This window comes from Felis catus, chromosome C1 (assembly GCF_018350175.1).
Source record: "Felis catus isolate Fca126 chromosome C1, F.catus_Fca126_mat1.0, whole genome shotgun sequence".
Classification (NCBI taxonomy): Eukaryota; Metazoa; Chordata; class Mammalia; order Carnivora; family Felidae; genus Felis; species Felis catus.
The window spans coordinates 54,109,791-54,122,314 of record NC_058375.1 but is presented as its reverse complement, the minus strand read 5'-3'; the positions used below and the strand labels follow the sequence as shown (position 1 = coordinate 54,122,314).

The 12,524-nt window shown below is 39.0% G+C and overlaps 1 protein-coding gene across 7 annotated transcripts in view; it reads right to left on the bottom strand.

Annotated features, from left to right (window-relative positions):
- The window catches only part of LEPR (leptin receptor), a 155,007-nt gene that overhangs the window by 102,138 nt on the left and 40,345 nt on the right, over nucleotides 1-12,524 (bottom strand). For 2 of the 7 annotated variants that reach the window (XM_045035966.1, XM_045035969.1), the window contains exons 1-3: nucleotides 9,815-10,523; nucleotides 3,897-4,093; nucleotides 1,711-3,066 (exon numbers count right to left, since the gene is read on the bottom strand). The exons of 1 other annotated variant lie outside the window; for it this stretch is intronic. The gene's annotated coding sequence lies outside the window, so the exon portion shown is untranslated. Of the gene's footprint in view, nucleotides 1-1,710; nucleotides 3,067-3,896; nucleotides 6,992-9,814; nucleotides 10,526-12,524 lie in introns of those variants that run through there. 4 more of the 7 variants (XM_045035972.1, XM_045035973.1, XM_045035967.1 and 1 more) reach the window with 4 other exon arrangements.

Here is a 12,524-nt window from a genome sequence, read left to right as displayed (position 1 = left end):
ACTATGAAAGACAACTCCTAGTTACCTAAACACACTTTTGCATTTTTTTTTCCACTTCTTGCTTTTGTTCATGCTGTCCCATCCTAAATGTTCTTACTCCATTCCGCAGCACCCCTCTTTCAACCATCACCCATTACCATCATCCATCTGCTGGGCGAAATCTTAGCCAATATTCCAAGATCCAACTAAATTGACTCTTCCCTATAAGCTCTCCAATTGGAGCTATGGTAGCTATGGTCCATGATCACTTAGAAATTTATTTTGTGTCCATTTTATCATCACCCAGTTAGTTGTGTATATACCTACATAAATGCCTTTAAGGGCAAATGATGTATTATTATTAATGTTTGGTTTTCTATCCCCTAAAAGTTTATCACAGTATCTTGGATTTCTCAATGAATATGCATTGGACTAAAACAGAAGAGGCTTGAGGCTCCACAGTGGCTCAGTTGGTTACATGTCCAACTCTCAATTTTGGCTCAGGTCATGATCTCATGGTTGTGAGATGGAGCCCCACAGTGGGCTCTGGGCCGACCAGTGGAGACTGCTTAAGAATCCTCTCCCTCTGACCCTCTCCAGCTCATGGGTGCATGTGCACTCTGTCAAAATAAATAAATAAACTTAAAAACTAAAATGAAACAAATAAAATAAAATAAAATAAAATAAAATAAAATAAAATAAAATAAAATAAAATAAAATAAAATAGACAAATTGTATATTTTCAATTTGTTTCATTAAAAAGAACAAAAGCAAAAAATGTTTTATTTTATGGATAATTACTGTACAATGAGTATTTACCTATATAGTACTATTTAAAATTTGCATACCAGAAAGAAATTTTATTCTAAATTTCTGTAGAATATATATCATAGAAATTATATATGTAATATAATTTCAACGAATTTTAAAATATATATTCACACGAAAAATGAGGAGAAACATGACAAAATGTTACCAGGAGGTATCTTTCGATTGAGAAATTGATGAGTTTGTTTAGTCATTAATTTTTACCTTTCCAAGTGATCCAGAATAATCATATGTTACTTTATAGTTCCCCCCCAAAAAAAAAGCTACTTGAAAATATCTGTGTGAGATTACATGTTCTTTGGAAATGACTCCCAAGATCTAGATCCTTTCAGATACACCTTAAAGCCCAGGGCAGCCCAGTTACTGTTGGCTGTTGCTCACTGGGCAGTTGCCCCAGTTTGTAACTCATTTAGGCTCCTAATCTGTTGGAACACTTTTTCTTGTCCTTGGATGCTACTGGCTCCAATGTGGAGGAAATGTTATTATCCTGAATGCCTAAAAAGCTACATAACAGCAAGGAAATTCATAGTAGCTATTTCAGCTGTGATCAAAAAACTGTTTCGAGTTGAAAGGCAAGTTAATTGGATTGTTTGCTTACAATTTAGTACCAAGGATACAAATTACTTAACTCCAAGGTTAAAATTAGTACCAGAGCTTGGATTAAAATAGGACTTTTCTTCAAGGAATTTATTTTTTTGCATTGTCAGTATTTTTGTCAGGATACACAGTGTTATATTCATATATTTATCATCTATTTACCTCCTTATCAGAAATGGTACCAGGGTGTAAAAGAGATTACAAAATTCTCCAGACTTTATACTTAAGCCAAAGTAATTATTATTTCCTTGCATTTGAAAGAATATAATAAGAACTCAAGTTAAGAAAATAAATGTTGTGGCGCACCTGGCTAGCTCAGTCAGTGAAGCATCTGACTCTTGATCTCAGCTCAGGTCTTGACCTTAGGTTTGTGAATTCAAGCCCCATGTTGGGCTCTGCACTGGGTGTGGAGCCTACTTAGAAAAAAGAAGAAGGACAAGGAGAAGGAGAAGAAATGTAGAGAAATTACTCCTAGACTATTGCCTGAAAAGGCTGCTATGAATAAACAGTTGGCTAGAATCATTTCAGAATTATGCAGCGAAATGAAGTTTTCATAGAAATGCATTTCAGATTTAAGTCCCTACGGACCTTAAAGAAAAGTGGCCAGTATTTCTGATAATCCTGATGATTGGTACACACATACTATAAACTAATTTTCACATAGCACAAAGCACTTTGTTCTCTGCAGGCATATAATGAGATTTGAGCGCAAAAACCACCAGGCCCATTCATGGCCTATAAGCCAAATCTCATCGTTGAACTGCTACAGAGTTTATACACATTTACAATGAAAAGGCTAAGTGTTTTTGTTGTCAATGTTGTTTTGTTCTATTCTGTTTCAGAGCCCAGTTTCTAGTTCTGAACCAATGGGCCATAAAAGACACAGTATCTTATTAATTATTTTACTTACCTTCATCATATCGATGTGACATTAAGAAACCTTAATTTTTTTCTTTTTTAAATTTTAGAGAAGGTGGGGGAGCAAGGCAGAGAGAGGGAGAGTGAGAATCACAAGCAGGCTCCAAGCTCAGTGCAGAGCCCAATGCAGGACTCAATCCCATGCCCGGGGATCATGACCTGAGCCAAAATCAAGAGTCGGATGCTCAACAGACTAAGCCACCCAGGCATCCCCAGGAAACCTTTATTAGTGTGGTCCTACTAGATAGCTACCCAGTACAGACTGTGGGGGAGACTTACTATTTTACCAGCCAGCTCCCCCTTTTCTCTTCCTCTGGTCACAGTATTTCCTTTGGTGGCGAACTGCTGCCCCTCGGATTCCAAGCACATGGATCTGCTACAGCATCCTGGCTTCAGAGGCCACCTAGCACATGGCTTTGTGCTATGTGAAAATTCATTTATAGTATGTGTGTGCCAATCACCGAGGCTATCAGAAATACTGGCCACTTTCCATTAAGGTCCATAGGGACTTAAACCCAAGGAGGATTTGTCATAGTATCTCACAGTTCTATGGGGTGGGAACACCAATAGAAGGGTAGTGAACATTGATCTCTGAAGCTTTTCAAACAGAAGTTGGGTCGGGAGGATCAAGGGGTGGGCGTCAAAGGGTTCAGCAGCATTTTCCCCTCCTATGGTAGTGAATAAGTGTGGCTGTGAGCGGCAGCTTCCAGCAGCCAGGTTCTCTGCCACATGGAAGATCTCAGCCTGGGGGAGAAGACATAATTTGAAAATCAGGCCACGCAAGCAGGTGTTCAGCAAGTGTGACAATTTTTGTATGCAACTGAACTCCATTTCTCCAGTGATATCCTGTTTTACCAATGGATAGAAACCAAACCTCAATGAGTTCAGGTTCCTCTTTTCTCCCCTTAACTTCTCTTCTAACTTCTAAGCAGGAGACAGTAAGAGAAACATCAGCTGGGCCCAATATAAGCAAAAGCTCTGATCCTTGGTCAGGTATTGAATTTCACATGGGACTCCTCATCCTGTCTGTTTTTCAGATGTTGATCTACATGGGTCCATGCCAAAGGTCACTTCAGGATCAATGGCTCTCCCTGCTTGCCCCTAGTGCCTTTCTGAAGTGAATCGAGAAATATTCTCCAACCACTACCTGGGCTATGGCCACCTTGGCAAGGCTTTCTAACCCACAAGCACACCCATGCTATTCTCAGGAATGATGCTACCGTGCCTACACCTCACTGAGTCAAGTTGGAACTCTGCCAGGCTACTTCAGATTTGACTGCCTTCATTGCACAGACATGCTGCCCCATGCTATCCCAAGTTGCCGAGCCATTAGGGTCTTGTCTCCATCCCTAGTTCTATTTAGGATAAAGGGCAACCACTCTTTCTACTCTGGATCCTCTCCACTCTTAGGGTTCTCCCACACATTGAGAGTGTCTGTTGCTCCCCCCATCGAGCTCAGTCCTCAGATATAAACTTCATAGGATACTTCAAAAATTTGTTTCAACTATAGATTGGCTGTAATTGATATTATAAAACACATTCAGTTTAAGACACCAAACAACATAGACACTCACAGGGTGTTGATTAGTGAAGGATTCATTAACAGTATGCAGGGCCTCTTTCTCAACGGTGTACCAACTTAGCTCTCTTTGTTTCACCCTTGGCTTTCTTCTTTTCCCCTAATTTAGGATACTTCTCTTAGTCTTCAGAGTCTGAATTCACTCCCAGTCTGTGTTTCTGAGACTCAAGACACAGTCTATTATCACATCTCCTGTGGCAATGGACACAAAAAAATGCCCACGATGAAAGAGTGTTATAGGGAAAATAAACGAAGAGTACTGGGGAAAAACATAGCAAGTAATGTATCAAAACATTCCTCCACAGAGAGCATGATGTCCGGGCAGAAGAGGGGCAGGGGTCACATGAGGGAAAAGTGAATCCTGATGGTACCCACCTCTTGGACCACGGCTCTGAGTCCCTCCCAGAGAGCTTTCTCCCGCCTTCATGAGGCTTAGTTGATCAACTCTGCCTCAAGATCTTTCCTTAATTCCCTCCTTTTGCTTAAGCTAATTCAAGTTATGCATGGCTGACTCAATATAATAGCTTAGCCAAGAATGGGCATTTTTATTTCATGGAATCAGGAAGAGTTGAGCAACTAAACAACCAGAAGAGCAGACACGTAGCTGGTCTTCATGAACTCTAAAACTACCACTAGCCTTCTCCATCTCTTCTCTCTGCTGCTCAGTATGAGTGGGTTTCATTCCTTTTTACTATGTCTCTCCCCGAGGTGGGAAACATGGCTACTGATCGTTCCCCAGTTTTTCATCAGTGGGTTCTACTATCAGATAAAAGAAGAAATAAGTCAGTGTTTAAAGTCTCTATTAATTTGTTTCAGTAGTAGAAATGTAAAGAGAAATAAAATTATTGGGTTCGCCAATTCTTCTTCCATGAAATATGGACAGTAGCTTCTGTTTGGATTATAACTGCATAAAAAAAATTCTCTCTATGACTAAGCTATCTGGCCCTTTTAAATTCCTTCTTAAAAGTGCATAAAGGAAAGAATGAATTTCAAAAGACTACTTTGTGTCTTTTTCTCAAGCTAAACACAGAGAAAAGAAGTAATGAGAACATAAACAAAAAATATATTTTTAAACAGACGAAAGCTAAAAAAGTCATGTGTTAATGTCTCTGCAGTCAAAATTAAATGTGATATGACACAACAAAAGAGGATATTACATTCCCAACAAAGAACAATTTTAAAGTCAAGGAGACTGAACTACGATAAATAACGCCCTATGTTCTTCTACCCTGCCCAAACGTTGGGTACTTTGGAAATTTTGTTTCAATTACAAATTGGCTGTACTTGACATTATGAAACACATTGAATTTAAAACACCAACAAATACAAACATCCAAAGCCTGTTGCTTAGTGATGGAGTCATCTATAAATGAGCTTCTGCAATTATTTATAATAAAAAGGACTTGGATTAGTGCAAATACAAACGTTTCTGGATCTGTGAACATAAAAGTTCTTAGTCACTCAAACTTCATGGAAAAGTCCTGTAAACGTCTTGTTTAAACTTCCAGGTGCGCTCTTTCCCTCTCCTCTCTTGCTTCCCCCGTTGGAGGGACAGTGAAATGCAATACTGAAACATGCAGAAAACAACCATTTTGGCTTTTAAACCTCCTTCTATTTTCCCCTGATACTATTTCCCTCTTTACCAGGATTGAGACCCTGTTATGTAAACAACTAAACTTGAGTGCCTGCCTTGACATCGTTCACATTGGCCACTTGCCCCAGATTTGTAAGATTCTTGTGGTAAGATGAAATACAGCTGAATTCCCTTCATGTTTCAAAGTCAAACACTCACTTAGATCAATGGTTCCCAGGCTCTGGATTTCAAAAATGAAATTTCACAAATGAAATTTCAAAAATGTGTGATGAACCAGCACAGGCTTGCCAACTTTTTCTTTTGCCAAGAAAGGATTTAGGGAAAATAATGCTCTCTACTATCAGTATCATTTTACAAAATAAAGAGCATTTTTAAGGCCAAAGAAGTAAGCAGTATATTATGTCAAGTTAAAAAAGTGGGGGGAGGCGGTCATCATTCCCAAGAAGAAAGAGTAGACAATACACTGATTGTATCACTCAGAATTCTGACAAGAAGCACATGGCACCCTTAGAGGGGTTAAATGAAAAGTACTTCAGTCAAGTGACTATTTACAGAGGTGTGGGCAAAATTATAAAAATTCCAACAGGGGATATGAGTTACCCAGAAATAGCCACAGCAGGAAGCCATTACTTTTCTGGGGCCTGAAGGGGTGGGGAAAGGGAACAGTGTTTCTGGAGCCAAGTGAGAGCGGGAGACAACAGGAGCTGGATCTGGGACAAAGGCAGCCATGGCCTGCCATGATGAAGAATGGAGAGAGTGAAGCTAAAAAGACCACATCTATCTCCTCCATCCTGCCTGAACTCAACTGGAAATCAAGGGCAAGGGGCCCTGGGTGTTGCAGTCCACAGACAGCCTCTAGGGGCACGGAACAGGTCAAAAAGGGTGAAATATGGATGGGGCTGTGGGTCCACTAGAGCATATAGACATTCTCTGGTGGAGGGGCCAGGGACCAGGCAGAGCAAAGTGTGTACATGTGAATGTCATTTTTCATTTCAATTGCAGGAAAATTACAAGAGAAATTTTATTTTAAGATATAATATTACTTGTAATCTTGACCAGCTTGATACACTGGTCATTTAGTGGCTCAGTATCTAATAGTGTAACGTCAAGTGGTGTTCAAATGGGCAACTTGTTCTAGTACTTTATTTTTATCACACTCATTAAAAATTCAACTTCACAAAGCTATAAAATAGAAGCAACACTCGACATTTTTATTTAGTTCAGAACATTTTGAGTGAATTAATGCCAAAATATAATAGCCTCCGGCCTCAGAGACTTCTCCTACCAGAGAGTTTCCCAAACTTTTGCCGCACATTGATATCATCTGGGATCTTAAAAAAAAAAAAAATACTGATGCCTGGCTTACACCCCAGAAATACTGATTTAATTGGTAGAGGTAAAACTTTGCAAAGGATATTTTTTAAAAGTTTTTATTTTAGGAATTTTAGATTTAAAGAAAAGCCGTAAAGATAGAGTTCCCAGGGCATCTGGGTGGCTCATTAGGTTAAGCGTCCAACTTTGGCTCAGGTCATAATCTCAGGGTTCATGAGTCTGAGCCCCACATTAGGCTCCCTGCTGACATTGAGTCTCCCTCTCTCTCTGCCCCTCCCCTGCTCATGTTTTCTCTCTCTCTCTCTCTCTCTCTCTCTCTCTCTCCCCTTCTCTCAAAAATAAATAAACATTAAATTTTTTTAAAAAATAAAAAGATAGTAGAGTTTCCATATATGTCATACTTGATCTCCCCTATAATTAACATCTTACTTTAGTATGGTGTATTGGTCACAGTCAATGACTCAATCTTGAAATACTGATACATAATTTTAAACTAACATCTATACTTTATTCAGATTTCCATTAGTCACCTTATGCTCTTTTTCTGTTTCTGGATCCCATCCAGGATAGCACAATACATTTTAGCATGTCTCCTTGGGCTCTTCTTGGCTGGGATCATTTCCCAGAATTTTCCTGTTTTGGATGGCCTTATAGTACTGAGGAGTACTGGTCAGGTATATTGTACGACATCTCTCAGTTTGGGTCTGTCTAATGTTTTTCTAATGATGAGACTATGCTTCTATGTTATATAGGGAGGAAGACCACAGAGGGAAAGTGTTACTCTCATCACATCATGTCAAGAGTACATACTATCAATATGATTTATCACTGTTAATGTTGACCTTGATCACCTGAGAGACACAGTGTTTATTTATCAGGCTTCTCTGCTGTAAAGGTACTTGTTTGTTTTCCTTTCCACCCTGTATTCTGGGAGAAAATCACATGCACAGCCCACACTTCAGAAGTGGGAAGTAGGCTCCTCCTCCTTGAAAAAAAATTTTTAATGTTTATTTATTTTTGAGAGACAGAGACTGAGCAGGGGAGGAGCAAAGAGCGAGGGAGACACAGAATCCGAAGCAGGCTCAAGGCTCTGAGCTGTTAGCACAGAGCCCGACACAGGGCTCAAACTCATGAACCACAAGATCATGACCTGAACCGCTTAACCGACTGAGTCACCCAGGCACCCCAGGCTCCTCCTCCTTGAGGACAAAGGATTTACATAAATTATTTGGAGTTCTGCATGGGAAATTGATCTATTTCTGCCACGATTATTTATTGATTTAAGCATTTATTTGTATCAATATAGATTCATAGATATTTATTTATATTCTGGATTAGAATCCAGTGCCATTTTATTTATTTTGTTTGTTCACATTGCTCCATTTTTGGTCGTTAGGAACTCCTTTCACTGGCTCTTGTTTCCCTTTGGTACACCCCATCACTGGGAACTGTTGTGTGTGTGGTTGTTTTCCTTTGTTTGGTTTTCTTTCTTTCTTTTTTTTTTTTTTGGAACTTCCATACTTTCTGGCACCATAAGATGCTCCAGGCTCATCTTGTGTATTTCCTCTATAGTCAGCCATTTATCCAAGGATTCCTGGTTCCTTTCATTGGACAATAGTATTAGAAATAAACATATGGGTATGTATGTGTCCTTGTTTCTAAGCCCTTTCATCTGACAGAGCAAAAAAAATATGCGTGCATATAGCTAATCCCCATATAGATACATATCTATAAATATTTCTATATATAAACACCTATACCATAGAATTCATACTAATATCTCTAACGCTTATCAAGAACCAAGAGGATCATTCCTGCCTCTCCTCTTGCCTACCTGTAGGCTCCTAATACCCATTTACTTAATTGTTTAATTCTGGTATATGTGTATATTGGTTTCAGAACTGCTAGTCCATTCCCCCATGGGAAACTTCATCAACCAGACTAGAGTGCTTATGTACAATTCCTTTTTCCTCTGGGCTTCTAGTTGCTGCCACTCATTTCCAAGGCTATTTAGGTCAATGTACTTTTCCTCAAATCCTGGCAGTGAGGTTTTGTTCATACATTTGTAACATATTTAGATTGTTTTGTCATATTCTATATTCCGTCCTGGGATCCCTTGACCTCCCAAATGATTTTTTTTTAATTTACATACATTAAGGTTCACTCTTTGTGTTGCAGAGATCTATGGGTTTTGACAAATGCATAGTATCAGGTACCCAACATTACGGTAGCACACAGAAAGTTATCACCACCATTATGCTCATGGATACTTCACCTATTCAACCTTCCCCCTCCCTAAACTTCAATAATGACTAATCCATTCATTGTCTTTATAGTTTTGCCTTTCAAGAATGTGCTATAAACTCATACAGTATATAGCCTTTTTAGATTGCCTACTTTCACATATGCATTTATCATTCATCTGTATCTTGAGTGACTTGATAACTTATTCTTTTTTATTACTAAATAGTATTTCACTATATGTATGTGCCACAATTTGTTTATCCATTCACCTACTGGAGGATATCTGGTTGTTTCCAGATTTTGTTGATTATGAGTAAAGCTGCTATAAATTTTACATGGAGGCTTTGTGTGGATATAAGTTTTCAAATCAACAGGGTAAATACTTAGGAATTTCTGGATCATATGATAGATTATATTTAGCTTTATAAGAAACTGCCAAACTTTCTTGCAAAGCAGATGTCTGACTTAAGGATTTTTAAGAGCTTCCCAGATGATTTCAATGTGCAATAAAGTTTAGGGGCTGATGCTCTATTCCAAAAGGTTTGAGAAAAGCATCAGTTAGGGATAGGAGGAGCGTCTACCCATGAAGGCTGCAAAAAAGAGTTTCAGGGCATTCTCCTCCTCAAGGCTACTCATAACTCAAGATACTGATCACACAAAGAGCAGTCAGGAATTTTTGTGGTGGATAAATCACAGGTAAATCTGGTGATAAATCTTGGAACTATACCTTTCCACCTACTTACCTTTGTGAGAGGTCAGATAAATGTCCATACTGCTGAAGATTTCAATGCCACCTCAATAGAAGATGTAAACAAAAGAACCAAAACGGGTAAGAAAGATGGGTTAGTCAGATGCTTTGCATTCAAGTTAACAGAATCCCAAATCAGCATAAGGAGAAAAAGGGTATGGGGAGAAGGGGTGGTATCTATTTGCTTATGTAGTTGAAATGAGCAGGGGTAGTCGAATCTCAGCATGACACAAATGATACCAACAAATTGGTCTTTCTTCCATTCTTCTTTCTTCTTTTCCTCTTCTCTCCTTCTCTCCCTCCCCTCCTTATCAAACCCCACCTTCATCTCTCTAATCTTTTCTGTATTAACATTCTGGGTGGTGTCTCCAAATGTGTACAAATTTCTTCTTATAAGGACACCAGTCAGATTAGATTATGGTCCACCCTAATGGTCTCATTTCAACTTAATCACCCCTTTGAAGGCCCTATCTCCAAACACAATCAAATTCTGAGGTATTGGAGGTTAGGACTTCAACATACAAATGTTGGAGGAGAAAAAAATTCAGTAGTCCATAACAATGATGCTCCCAGTGGGGAATCATTTCTTGTTTTCTACGTGAAGGAAAAAAAGGTGAGGACCACTGCATATCTATCTCATATAACTTTCACATTTTCAATGTTGACTTATTAAATTCTCTTCTTCTCTTTTTTAAAAATAACACTCATTGGGGCGCCTGGGTGGCTCAGTCGGTTAAGCGTCCGACTTCGGCTCAGGTCACGATCTCACAGTCCGTGAGTTTGAGCCCCGCATTGGGCTCTGGGCTAATGGCTCAGAGCCTGGAGCCTGCTTCCAGTTCTGTGTCTCCCTCTATCTCTGCCCCTCCCCCGTTCATGCTCTGTCTCTCTCTGTCTCAAAAATAAATAAACGTTAAAAAAAATTAAAAAAAAAAAACACTCATTGAATTTTTTTAAAGAATCCATCGTAAATGTGCTTTGAAAGGAAAAGCTAAGGGAAAGTAGCTGTAGTCTAGGAAAATACATCAGAAGACTATATCTTGAGCATCCTACTTGGATTCTTGGGTTTTGAGAGTCACCATATTGGGTGCTAAAAACTTCTTTTAGTTTTTGTCATTATTTAAATTACTGCTGAGAGAAGCCTAGGAAATCACTCTGAAGAGCCCTAATACTTTAAAAAGAGGTAAAAGATGGGAACCCCATTGTTATCAGTAAAATTGTTTTTCCCAGAAAGCTATGTCTTAACACCTAATACTTGTACATGTGACCTTATCTGAAAATAGTCTTTGCAGATATAATCAAATTAATATGTGGTCATTCTCAACTAGGATAGGCCTTAATCCAGTATGACTGAGGCCCTTATAAGAAGAGAAAGTAGAGGGGCGCCTGGGTGGCGCAGTTGGTTAAGCGTCTGACTTCAGCCAGGTCACGATCTCCCGGTCCGGGAGTTCGAGCTCCGCGTCAGGCTCTGGGCTGATGGCTCAGAGCCTGGAGCCTGTTTCTGGTTCTGTGTCTCCCTCTCTCTCTGCCCCTCCCCCGTTCATGCTCTGTCTCTCTCTGTCCCAAAAATAAATAAACGTTGAAAAAAAAAATTTTTTTTAATAAAATTAAAAAAAAAAAAAAGAAGAGAAAGTAGAGACACCAGGAAAAGAATGTTGCAGACAGAGAAGATGTGAAGATTCAGTCCGAGACTGGAGCTATGTTGCTACAAGCCAAGGAAAGTCTGGGGCTCCCAGAAGCTAGAAGAGTCAAGAAAGATCCTCCCCTAGAGACTTCAGATGGAACATGGACCTGCCAACATCTTGATTTTGACTTCTAGAAGCCAGAACTGGGAAATAATAAATGTAAGTTGTTTTAAGCCATCCAGTTTGTGGTACATTTTCACAGCAACTTCTAGGAAACTAATACACCCACCGAGAAGACTGAGAAGGGGAAGCCAGAGAGGAAGTAAGAAACCCAGCTTTTGGAAGTCAAAAGAAGAAAATGGACGGGGAGTTGTTTGTATTGTCAACTACTCTAGACAGGTTACATAATATCCAAATTGTAAGTATCTGTTGAGCTTAGCATTATGCAAGTGCATAGGCATTTACTATTAATATAAAGAATTGTTAAGCAGTTTCAGTAGAGAGATCACTTCTGGCTAAAGGATTAAGGAAAATTTCATGGATGGTATGGCATTGAAGCTGGAATTTAAAGCATAAATAGGATTCCAATATGTAAAAATGGAAAGTGTTGTAGTTAGAGGGGGGAAGTGAGTAAAATTATGGAGAGAAAAAAATTCAAGACATGAAGAGGAAATGAACAATAGTACACAAGGTCTTTATAAAGGAGATGTTATTTGGAGTCACATCACGGATGTCCTTAAATGCTATGCTAAGAAATATGAACTCTACTCTGGAAATTGGGACATGGTACAATGTTAAGTATAAGTTAAAGAAGATTGTATGGAAAATGGTATATAAATACTAATGAGTAAGCAAAAATGGACAAATGAGAGGACTATAGACAAGGAAAACTGGAAGCTACTAGAATGCCCAGAGGAGACATTCCCAAGATCTGAACTAAAGTGACAATGAGAATGGAAATATAGTTCCTATTTTTGAAGCCCTATCATATACCAGGTGCTCAGCTGGCTGCATTATATAGGTTAATTGCTAAATCTGACAATTCCCCTCTCTGGTAGGACTTACTGTCCTGATTGTACATTT